General features: G+C 33.5%; 1 pseudogene; it reads left to right on the top strand.

Annotated features, from left to right (window-relative positions):
- The first annotated feature begins 4,920 nt into the window (after positions 1–4,920).
- On the top strand, positions 4,921–5,873 carry LOC125362553 (annotated as a pseudogene).
- Positions 5,874–13,575: the final 7,702 nt, after the last annotated feature.

Below are 13,575 nucleotides of genomic sequence, written 5' to 3' on the forward strand. Positions count from 1 at the left end.
TGCAACCTCAATAAAACGGTTTCTTAGTTCCAGGAGATTTCTTTTGGTCATTATGTGCTGTGCTAACAATATTTTATTTATTTCTTTCTCCCAATATTCTATTGCAATCCCATTTGTCAATCTCAATTGCTTTGTTTAGCTTTTGAGTTTCTTTCCAGCAATTATGCCTATGTGTAGATGTTCCAATGTTTTCCCTGTATTTCTTATGCTCCTTTCAAAATGTAGGTATTAAATTATAGTATTTGACCCAATATGAACTGATATTCTTACAGGATCTATGATAGAAATCTAGTTACAGTCTTTTATATGTGAAGATACAGTTTTACCACACCATTTACTTATACATACATATTTATATATGGTTCTGGTACCTTTTTCAAAATCAGCTGATTATAGATACATGGACTTATTTCTTGGTCTTATGTTCTATTCCACTCATAGAGTTGTCTGCATACAAGCCAGAATCATGCTGCTTTTGTTACTTTGGCTCTGTAGTATATTTGGAAGGTGGGCATTGTATAACCTTCATTGTTCTTTTGCTCCTCATTTTCACAGCACAGATATGTCTTCTTTATTACTTTGAAACTATTATTTTGAATACATCTTTTCCATCAAGGGCTCACTTTATTTATTGATTGTAGCCAGATAATATCCTTATGATATAGAAGAAACCCAACAAATATTTTCTTGAAATATGATTCATAAATTTAAAGAATGCTTCTAAAATACAAATGAAGGGCTCCTATTAGAGTTTATTTGGAGGCAATGTTTTTAGATTTATGTAATGCCCTTGAAGCCTTTTCTTTGAGATATCAGATGAATCCTTCCTTCAAATGCCAAAACTAAATTAAGGTCAATGAGACATACAGTATCCTGTAAATCTACACAACATAAATTAAGACTGACCTTGTGTATGTCTGTTTATAAATATGTGTAAATATATTTATATTATCAAATATAAAGGACTTCCTCAAACAGAACTGAAAATTACAAATTATGACATTTTCGCTAATAAAATATTTTAATCTGCCTATTAGAAATAAAGTGAAGAACAAACCACTGACTTGAAAAGATGCTTCCATGATATAATTACTGAATTAATAAACAATAGACAGTAGACCTGTAGGATAGAGGACACTATAGTTGAATGACAATGTATGAAGAAATAGATTGTTTTGAGTTTCTTGAATCTTTTTCTCCAATTTCTGGCATGAGAAATAGGAAATCTTCCTCTCCATTTTCTTTATTTTCACCATGTAATACTAAATTAAAGACTTGATAAAACTAAAGAAAAAGACTTCCTGCATTTTTATTTGTGTAAATTAATAACACAAGGGGGTATTATTTTAACTTGTTCATAAATGCCTACAATGTAATTTTGTTTCCCTCACTCTCTCTGTCACTCTTCTTATCCTCCATATCAGACCAAAATCAACAACCTTCATTTTTGTACTGTCTTATACACGTCTACATTAAGTATTTTGACTATTTTCTCTGTGTACGATGAATCAAGTTTATTATCAAGAATAACCACAGAAAGTATTGAAAATGTCAAGTTAGAAGTGACTATAGACATGGCATGCAAGTAATCAATATGTAAGTTACATATAAGTTCATTCAAAAATAGTTTATTAAAGAAAATTCACCTATCATCAAATCACTAATTTCAGTTTAAAAGGTATTTTTTGGTGACAATTATTTTGTTTTTGAGGTTGTACAATCTCCACTTCTTATCCAGTACTAAAATATTTACATTAGTACAAAGTAACTTCCTTCCCATACAACCACAAATGTTTTCCATCTACTTTGAGTTAGAATATATTTATCAAGGTTCATTCTTTTTGTAGCATGTGCTGGAAATTCTTTCTCTTATGTTCTAATCCAGGCTTATACTTCTTATCACATAATGAGACCATTTAGTTTTTAGGCAAGACAAGTATTGTACTACTTTTATTTTCACATTTCATTCAGCTATTTATCAAGAATGAATATTTAGGCTATTTTGATATCTTGGTTCTTTTGAATTTTTCTGTAATATACCTGAAGCTATGAACATGGCTTTGAGATCTCATTACCAATTCTTTTGGACAAAATCCAAAAGGTGAATTTCTGGCACCTACAACTAATTAAAAATAAATAAATAAATTCACAAATGAATAAACATTGTTCCTGACAATTAGCACATAACTTCCTGACATTTCATTAAGCTCAAAAATGCTTTAGGGATAGTCCACAAATTGCTTGGCTTATCCTCAAGAGAGAGTCATAAACAGTGAAAAAAATTACATGTTGGCCTTAAAAATGCAATGTTGAGGACTGATGGATTCACTATGAGTTTTCATGACAGTTGACAAACCTGGAATTTTGCATATTATGCCTTGTGCAACTAAATCTATACAATGATCATGTTTGCTCTGGCTTTGTTATCAAATGTAAGTGAACCTTTCTGGACCTTCTACTACTCTTTATTCCATAATGTCGGAGAGGATATAAGGCATCTCTCCTTTGTGCTTCCTATTAATTTTTAATATCTCCAAAATGTTGAGATGATTAAGCACCTGGGAAGCACATTATGTGTGTGCATATATATAATATATACATATACATATATATGCACATACGTATACATATACTATACATATGTATAGTATATGTATACGTATGTGTATGTGTATATGTATATGTATATATATATATATATATTCTATTGGAAGCAAAGATGAGAAGAAATAAGGTATGGCCAAGGTCTCTGAGCTATTTTGTTCAAAGCAAGCAGTTAATCTCTTAAGCCACAGTTCCATGTCTGGGTATTTTGGTGGGTAAGTGGAAATAAGAGTATCGAGTACTTTTCTTCCCAGACTGGCTATAAATCACAATTCTAAGTCTTAACTTTCTGAGTAGCTAGTATTACAGGTGTAAGCCAGCAACTCCCAGATTATATATAACCAGATTATATGTAAATATTAGTGGCAGAACTTGAAAGCTGAATAACTCAGTCTTTAATTTTGATGTTTTTTGAAAATTTATTTAATACATAGGCTCTTTGTTGTCATATTTTCAAAAATATTAAAATTTTAATGATTATGTAAATAAATTATACAAATGATCTATTCCTGATCTTTTGATGTAAAATAGAAAATTGCTACTCTATAGGAAGATGTGTAGAACATCATTAGACAATAGGAAAATTTCATGCAAATAATTTTATCCTAAGAGTCTGCTGTTTTTCAGTTTGTAGCAGGGAGCTCCATGAATGTTTACAGAACTGTACGGTAAAAGGTTAAGTATTTGGTAAGGCTAGTGAACTATGATGAAATGGTTGTTTCTTTCCCTTCAACTCCAGAGTTGATGAGATGAAACATTATTCTCTTTCTTTGCTTTTTAAGAAAGTTGACACCTTCCACATAACACATATTTTTGCCTCAGTCTGATTAAGGAAAGTTTCAAATGTGTATCCTCTTACCTGTCTCCAACCCATTCATTTCTTTAGCCCTGACAAAGAAGTGTGTTCTCTGTGCAGAAGCATGCTCATAGATGTGTGCAAGAAAAGTTCTTGACGGTAGGCTACCTTCACCATTTGGAAAACTAATAGAGGACTGGGAATGTGGCTTAATGGTAGAATGCTTGCCTAGCATTCATGATGCCCTGGGTTCCATTACGCAGCATCACATAAAAACAGAAATAGCAGGAAGTGGAGCTGTGGCTCACGTGGTAGAGTGTTAGCCTTCACATAGAAAGCTCAGAGACAGTGCCCAGGCCCTGAGTTCGAGCTCTAGCACTGGTGGAAAAAAAAAAAACCCTAATAGATAAACAAAAAATTACTATGTACATGATATTTGGGGAAGATTTTTCAGGTAGCCTGCATACATTCACTGCCTTAAATATCTTTCATGCTCCTCAAAAACCCTGAAATTTTGGTTTTATATGTTAGAATAGAGACGTTTTATTCACTTATTCACTTTCTGTATGCACAAGTTATGGTACTAACTTTATCTACATGCATATTTATTTGAGCCATAGCTTTACTTCTGGCCTTTTAGTGATTAATGGGAAATAAGAATCTCACAAACTTTACTGCCCAGGCTGGCTTCAAAAATTATCCTCAGATCTCAGCTTCCTCAGTAGAGAGTATTATATAAGCCACTGGTGCTCAGACAGATGTATAAACTTAAATGATTTTTTGGAGTAGGAACCTTTATGCATTTTTGAAATTTATCATTGGAAATTTTTACTCTGTAATCAGCATATGACAAATCATTTTATTTGATGTAGTAAAACATTGTATGATTGCAATTAAAGACGTGTGTGTGAAAATAGAAACAGAGGAGTAAAATAATTATACATTCATATAAAAATCTCAATGTTTAAACTCTTATACTTCTTTCTGTACTATATAGATGCAAGAATATTATGTCTATATGTATCTTTATCACTATGAATATGTGTATATATTCATAACATCTATCAAGGTTTTTATACCCCAGAGGAGGGTTATTGACCTGGATAACCACTGTGTTCAATATTAGTAATAGAGGATGATAGTCAGCTTCAACGAAGGAGCCCTTCATACCCAGTTGTGACAGGAGACCTACAGAAGTTGAAGAATATTCTTCTGGGAGTGAAATCACTCTACTTGAGAGAAAGTAACATCACTCTATATCATTCTATAATGTACATTTTACATGGAAAGCTATGTTTCTTTTCCAACATTCTACATTTGAAAATTTAGATACATTTTTGCTTGTCATGCTTGAACTATACTGAATTTGTTGCTTTCTTCTCAGAACAGGATTTTTTGTTTTAAATAAACCTTGCTGGAAAAAAAGTCATCTCTCAGTAGTGAAAGAATTCAGCCTCTTATGCTTGAAATGTTCTGACTCTGTTCCTGTCTCTCCAGAACAGGTTTTATAATAAACCTGAATGGAAAAATACAATCTCTCTATGGTGAAAGAATTCATCCTGATGGGCATCACAGCTCGCCCTGAGCTGCAGGCACCATTGTTTTTGATGTTCCTCATCATATACTTAAGTTCCATGCTAGGCAACTTGGGCATGATCATCCTCACCACAGTGGACTCCAGGCTGCAGACACCAATGTACTTTTTTCTCCGACATCTGGCTCTCACTGATCTTGGTTATTCCACAGCTGTGGGACCCAAAATGTTGGTAAACTTTGTTGTGGATAAAAATACCATCTCCTATTACCTTTGTGCTACACAACTATCTTTCTTTCTTGTTTTTATCATCAGTGAACTCTTTATTCTCTCTGCCATGTCTTATGACCGCTACGTTGCTATCTGTAAGCCATTGCTTTACACAGTCATCATGTCACAAAGAGTGTGTTGGGTTCTGGTGGCAATCCCCTATCTCTACTGCACATTTGTTTCTCTTCTAGTTACCATAAAGATTTTCACTTTATCCTTCTGTGGCTACAACGTTATCAGTCATTTCTACTGTGACAGCCTTCCGTTGTTAACTTTGACCTGTTCTAACACTCATGAAATTGAACTGATCATTCTGATTTTAGCAGCTTTTAATTTGCTTTCATCTCTTCTGGTTGTCCTGGTGTCCTATCTGCTGATCCTTGTAGCCATTCTGAAGATGAAATCTGCTGAGGGAAGGCACAAAGCCTTCTCCACCTGTGGATCCCACTTGACAGTGGTCATAGTTTTCTACGGGACTTTGATATTTATGTATGTGCAGCCAAATCCAGCCATTCCTTTGAGACTGATAAAGTAGCCTCTATCTTTTACACCATGATTATTCCTATGTTAAATCCACTGATCTATAGCTTAAGGAACAAGGATGTAAAATATGCCCTCCAAAGGATTTGGAAAAAGATATGCAACATTTGTTCCCTAAAGCTTGCATGAGATACAAGTCTTATCAACCAGAGTTAAGTGTAAATTTTTTGTGGTTTTGGCTTTAGAACATTATGGAACACAGTGAGGTTAATATATATTTCATGATGGACTTTCTTGGGAACCGATAAACACGAAAATATACATATATCAAGAGTAAAAGCATTATTGAGTCTTCCATTCTTGTAAGAAGAGATAAATTATAGTATACTAATAACTACAATATGCTAATTCATTGGAATAGATATAAAATGAAGATTTAAATGACATATAGAGGTCTGATGTAGTATGTAAATGAGGAGTGGTTATAGATATTCATAGTGAGTCAATGTGTTCTTATGGTAGTCCATTTACAGCAAACTTCCCAGCAATGCCTGTGTTTGTGTGTTTGCTTCTCCTTTTATGTAAGCACACTATTTACATTGAATTATTTATTTGGCTTGTTTTGCTAAAATAAAGTAATGGAGTTTTGTTACCTATTCTTGCAGAAAATGTCTATAATGAAGTTGTTTTGTTGCTTTATCATTTTGTGGCTGAATTCCTTCATATTTTTTTCCATATATCAGTATTTTTCTTAAAGGTGAAGGTTTGCTCTTGGTGACACTGATTTGACTACTCAACTCAGAAGAATCAAACCGGTAACACTCTGATTTCAATTATGCCATATGAGAATGTACTGTTATATGTTAAACATCAACAAATCAAAACATCAAACAAATCTCATGAGGAAAATATATGAACAAAAATATTTTGGAAAAAAACCCAAACAATATCATCTCAGTGAACAAGGAAACCTCCAAGATAAATAGCAGAGATAGAAATGAACAAACATGACTTGAATCAACCAGAGAAAAATATCTCAGGAAACCACTATATTAGAATATTTTTCTCAATAATACTCCTAATGGTAAAAGGCCTAAACGATTCAATAAAAAGTTGTCGTTCGTCTGATTGTATTTTTTTAAAAGCAGTATCTAATAGTTTTCTCCTTGTGAGAAACACACCTCCCTGGTAAAGACAAAGCTAGACTAAAAGTGAAAAAAAATGGAAAATGATATTCCAAACAAATTTTATTTGAAATAAAATTGAACTGGCTATATTCTAATCTCACAAGCAAGAATTTTAATCAGATATATTCAGAAGAGAAAGTGCTTTGATGGCTCAAAAGAGTAGAGCACAGGCCTTGAGCGAAAAAGCTCAGAGACAGTACCCATGCCCTAAGTTCAAGCTCCATGACTGACTACAAACAACAACAGCAACAAAATCAGAATAGATAAAGAAGGTCACTAAACTTTGTCAAAGGGAACCAAAAAATAAGAACACTTAAATATACACACATATGTATACATATATATGAAGAGTTATAAGTAAAAATTTTAAAATCCATAGAAAATTGGAGAAAACACTTGTTTAAAAAATTCACAATAGCAAATCCCTGTATTAATGGTACATATAGTTCTGTTTTTATAGTGCTCTATCAATGAATAATGCCATATCATAACACAAACTCGTAAAACTGACAAAGAATCAAAAGTTGTTACCCATAGTGATAAAGAAGAAATGGACTCATGGAAACATTTCTACCTTAGTGGTAGGAATATAAACCGAACAGATATTATAGAAATACTTCTGAGCTTCAAATAGTTTTTATGTACAACAAATTAGAGAAGGATGATCATTTAAGTGAAATAACATGAAAGCACCAAAATCAATAGAGAAAAATAATTTTAAAGAGTAAGACATTTAGAAGTACAGACTCACAAGTGTTTAAGTATCTACAAATACATAATATATTTTATAGTGACAATATAAATTTATAGTTAGATACTGACAACTCATATTTGAATTACAAGTTGTAAACAGTGTTTGAGTCCAAAAGGAAAAAAAAACTAAATCCTTATCAATCAGAGATGTATGAGTGAAGTAGGAATATTGTATGACAGGAAATTTTCCCTGTTCTTAGTGTACTTGGGATAATAAAAATGGTCTTTCGGTTCCTGGCCCTCTCTCATTTTTTCTTATCAGCCAGTATCTTGGGATAATAAAAAGACCTATTTCAAGGACAGGAGAACTCAGGGCCTATTGTTTAGTTCTTTCACTTAAGGCTGGTTTTCTACCACTCAGCCATACCTTCTGCCTTCCTGTGTCACTAAGTGTTACACTGCTTAGCTGGAGATTAGAATCTCTTAATTTTCTCTTCAGCCCAGTTTGGCTTCTAACCTCAGACCTCAGCCTCTTAAATAGCAAGGATTACAGACGTAAGCCACTAGTGCCCCAATGACAGTGGATGCTGATGCCTTCTTTAATCCAGGAATCATAAATAACCTTTGTTGGGATATAACATGTGTTGGGAAAATTTCCTTTTTTTAAATAACATTGTTTTATTGAGAATATTTTTAATCAATCTATACTTTTCTGACATTCCAAGTGTGATGATGTTGACTGTAGGCTTAGTATCAGCACTATTTCCTTGGAAACTCATGTATTTTGCATAGCTAACACTTCGTGTCTGTGTGCAAGGAAGCCCTATTCCTTTGAAACCAGAACACACTGTATGAGTTCAATAAATTTGAGCAAATTAGATACCCCAGATAAATGGCACCAGAAGGAGATTTGCCGTTGCATGACTTATTTGATTTAACACAATGTTCTCCAGATTCACTCTTCTCATTGCATATTGCAAGACGTGGGTTTGAAGATTAATATTCCAGTGCTTATATTGAATCATTTCACTTATCCATTGACAGACAGATCAGTGGGTGCTTAGCTCATTCCTACTCTTAGCTGTTTCAAATTATTCCACATTGGACATGACAGTGGTAATAGTTTATTTTTTTAATCTTAATTCTTATATTTTGGATAACACAGAAGTGTATATGTGGGCTCCTAATAAGTAAGTAATAAATAATAAATAAAATAAAAGTTTCATACCAACTGTCCTGGACAATTACTGGACTCTCCAGGTAGTTTAGATAGTACTCAAATGCATTAGGGATATTCAACAAATTGCTTGGCAGTTCCTCAGGGAGTGTCACTAAAGCTAAAAGAAATAGATAAATTGTTCTTAACAAACAAATCTTAGGAAACAAGAGGGAATCAGCAGAGAATTTCTGCTACAGGTAAGAAGGACAGAAGTTCTTATTAGTGTCAAGAGGCATGACTAGTTATTGGATCTATTTCCTTTTTATGTCATACTGTTTTTCAAATACTTTTTCCTCCTTAGTGGAGAGACTAATTTATCATACATATCTTTGAAACACAGCATTGGGATTTGTGTATAAAAATTATTCACTGTTTGTTACCTCCTCCCAAGAAATGTACCAAAGGCCTAACATATGAAACTATAACCTCACTGTGCATCACTTTGACAATAAATAAGAAAAATAAATAACTAAATATTAACAGTCCTATTCAGTGAAGGGCAAAATGAGTGAAGATGAACAGTTAACAGAAGAACATGGGTAAGTGTTTAGAAGCCCTAATTAAAATAGAAGAGATTCTTTTCCTAATATTTATATACTAAGTAAACAGAATAGCAAGGCTATTTTTGTGACTCGATTATTGTGAGAATAAATGTGAGTGAGATTAACTCCTGGTCTTCAATAAAGCAAAGTCCATTCCACAGTTATTTAAATAGTGAACAAAGAAACATTTTTAAGTGCCAGTTTTAGGATGGTGGAATCTAACTAAATTCTTCTGGAGTCCGGAATTAAAAATGCAGATATTCAATAATTATATTAAATGATAAAAAAAAACAATTTGCTTATTTCCGTTAAAATACATGAACAACGTCAGGAAACATTTTCATCTTTCTTTATCTTGTAAGAATGTTGGTAGTGGGCTGGGGGTATAGCCTAGTGGCAAGAGTGCCTGCCTCGGATACACGAGGCCCTAGGTTCGATTCCCCAGCACCACATATACAGAAAACGGCCAGAAGCGGCGCTGTGGCTCAAGTGGCAGAGTGCTAGCCTTGAGCGGGAAGAAGCCAGGGACAGTGCTCAGGCCCTGAGTCCAAGGCCCAGGACTGGCCAAAAAAAAAAAAAAAAAGAATGTTGGTAGTAATTAGTCATGTGTGCTTTATTTTGATATCTTCCTCCTCCTCCTCCTCCTCTCCCTCCTCTTCCTCCTCCCCTCCCTCCTCCTCCTCCGCCTCCTCCTCATCCCTCCTCCCTCCTTCCCATCCCTCCTCCCTCCTTCCCTCTGTCTCTCTTCCTCCTACTCTTCCTCCGCCTTGTCTTTTCTTCCTCCTTTTCTTTGTTTTCCTCCTCCTGCTCTTCTTTCCTACTTCCTACTTGTCCTGGTACTAGGGCTTGAATTTAGGGCCTTGTGCTCTCATTAGGCTTTATTGTTGCTCAAGATTGCCCTGTATCACTTGAGCCAGGGGTCCAACTCCAGCCTTTTGCTGGCTAATTGGAGATAAGAATCTCAAAGCCTTTCCTGCTGGAGATGACCTCACACTGAGAGCCTCAAATCTCACCCACTTGAGTAGCTAGGATTACATGCATGAATCACTGATGTCCGGCTTGTAGTTATTTAATGGTTTAAACAGAACCAACCAAACCAATAGAAAACAAAATTGAATTCTAGCAGATTACAATTATTGAAGCTATCCCATGTAATAAGTTGGCACTCTTTGTAATGTTTTTTTATAGCAAAGTATTTGAATGGAGAAAGGCAGGATATCCAGTCACCATAACTATACCAAAAATGTTTTATGTCAGTCTAGTGCAATTTACAAGTAATCATCTTTGCATGCAAGAACGCACAATTGTGTGGTTTTATTTCCTTATTTGTAGCTCAGATACAGAAGCATCTCACTAGAATTTCCACTAATATATGCCATTCCTTTTTTAAAAAAATTATGATAATTGAGCATTGAAAGATTGCACAACAATGATATTTATCTAGTTTATATTTCATTCATATGATAATGAATTGTATTAATTGTAATATGGATAACTATAGCTCCTGTACTACAGTTACTAACTATAGGTTATGAGAAATATTCAGAGACATTTCATTTTTCTGTACACTTGCTTGTCTGCAAAATATAGTACATCATCCCAGGAAGAAGTACTTGTGGAATGTCGCAAAGAGATTCCTAAAACACATCTGAGAATCCATATTCCTGTCCTATACAGTGTCTTCTGTTTATTTTATGTGCCATGGTAACAGGTTGCTATTGTGTGTCATAATAAATGTTCAGTACAGCTTAGGATTATTAAATATATTATAAAATATTCACCCATCCTTGCTCTTTTAAATACAGGATTCCCCCACCCTCTTATTTTTTAGTTTTTGATGCCAGTCCTAGTCCTGAGGCCTTGGCGCTGTCTCTGAACTGCTTTGCTCAAGTTTGCGCAGTCCACCATTTGTGCCACGTCTCCACTTGCAGATTTGGGGTGGTTAACAGAGATAAGAGTCTCACAGACTTTCCTACCTAGTCTGTTTTCAAACCCTAATCCACAGATCTCTGCCTCCCAAGTAGCTAGGACTATAGGCTGAGCCACTAATGCCAGGCTAAGATCCCTGTGGTAAAAGAATTCTTTTTAAACCAATCTTCACTTGTAAAAAACAAAACAAAAACAAAAACTAGCACTAATGACTCCTCGCTCTCCCAGTCAATTCTGACTTCTCTTACCTCACCACATTCTTGCCTGATAGAGGGCTTCTAATTGGCTGTTTTCCTGTTAAAAAGCAAGATTCATGAATAAGGTGAAAAATATTTAAAATAAATTCATACCACAATACTTTCTAAAATGTATTCAAATACTTATTAAGAATAGCATATGTGATATAGAACACCATATTGATTGTCTGATTGTAGTCTAAGTGTTGGGACACAGCAAGGTTGAGAGTGAAGATATAGCATTTTTTTTGGATGCATAGCATGTTATATGTCCTACTTCAGATATTCTTGTTTGTCCTTCCTTTCAGTATTGACAAAGGAGTTGCATTTACAAGAATGCACATGTCAACACTGCTTCTTTTAGGTAAGTAACTATCACTACTTGCAAATACAAGCAAAAACAAATGAACATGTGCAAACTCTGAAAATTATTGCCAGATCTATGAACACTGAGTGACTAAATTATCCTTTATCTTTGCCAACAACACTACAATGACATGTTTGTTTTACATACAAAATTATGAATATTTAGATAATTTGTGTGTTAAAAGGAAATGTGTAAGCTTATCAAAGTGATTCACGCCTGTAATGTCAGCTACTAAGGAGCCTGAGATTTGGGTATTGGGGTTTGAATCTAGCTCTGAAAGGAAAGTCAATGAAACTTATTGATATTTAATCACCAAAAATTCAGATGTGGGGCTATGGTTCCAATGATAGAGTGCTATCTTGATCCAAAAAGCTTAGGGACAGCACCCAGGACCTGAGTTCAAGCCCCAGGACCAGCACACATACATATAAAAAGTAAATATTTAGTGTCTAAATTCACGTATAACACAAACTATATCGGCATACATATACCTCCAGTTTGTTTCTTCATATAAAGGTAAATGCCATTGAAACAAATTAAATATGTAGATTTTTATTCTTACCTGTATGAATAAAATTCTGCCAACTTGAGAAATTTTACTAACTTTAGGAATTATTATTAACCTAAGAAATTCCTCCTTAAAATTTTTTCTTAGGAATGTTTTAGATTCAGATTCAGAACACAAAGAATATAACTATGTGTTTCTTTATTCAAAGCTTAATCTACTCCTTAATTAGGAAATATAGTTACCAATTCAATAAAGTTGGAAAAGAAGGTTGGAAGATAACTTATTTTTCTGAGAATGAGTCACAGTCATGAACCACAGAAGATCACATACATGATCTTTGCATATTTGAATGGTGTTAATATAAGGTGTGTATAGGCAACTACAATTTAATATTTAGAGAACTAATATGTATATTGTTCCTATACAATACCTGAATTGGAGATATTGTGATTGTTTGTATTGAAAAAGGAGACTGAATTCTTACACACATAATTGAACTTCATATTATAGCGCTTGTATTTAGTTATTGTATTCTGTTTGTATAACATATTAGATATTTTCAGTCAGTTCTTTTGTAGATAAAAGAAGTTGAATAAGATAATATTCTGCCTTTGTTTGAATTTTTAAGGTTAGCAATCACAATTACTGTCTTCCCATCTAAAAATTGGACTGTAAAATTTGATGGTTTAAAAATAAATATGTAAAAATTACTTTATAAGTACATTTTTACAAAGTAAATGTTAATGTAAGATTATCTGGACTTGATAAGAAAATTTAGGTTATGATTATGAAAATTAGATAATAGAAAACAGATGCTTAAACATTTATTATATTATTAATTAATGAATTAAATTTACTTATTTGACAAAAATTTTCCTTAGATATTGTTCGATTTGAGTATGTATTGTAGCATGTATTAAATAATTTGTATACAAACCACTCTGTTATTGCAGGTGTACAAATGACAAATAGATAATCTACATAGCATAATTATAATAATGATTATCTAGATATAATAGTAAGTTAATAAAAGTTTAAATATTTTTATTTTGTCAATCTATATGTGTGCATATATTCATGCATTTGACTATCTGTTTACCTAGCTGGATATCTCAAGTTGGAACTGTTAATATTTTTTTGTGCTGGAAGTCTTTTGGACTGGATACTGGATGTGAGAGGATGCTGGGAAATTTCACTATTCTGTGACCAT

The sequence above is a fragment of the Perognathus longimembris genome, chromosome 13 (genome assembly GCF_023159225.1).
Source record: "Perognathus longimembris pacificus isolate PPM17 chromosome 13, ASM2315922v1, whole genome shotgun sequence".
Classification (NCBI taxonomy): Eukaryota; Metazoa; Chordata; class Mammalia; order Rodentia; family Heteromyidae; genus Perognathus; species Perognathus longimembris.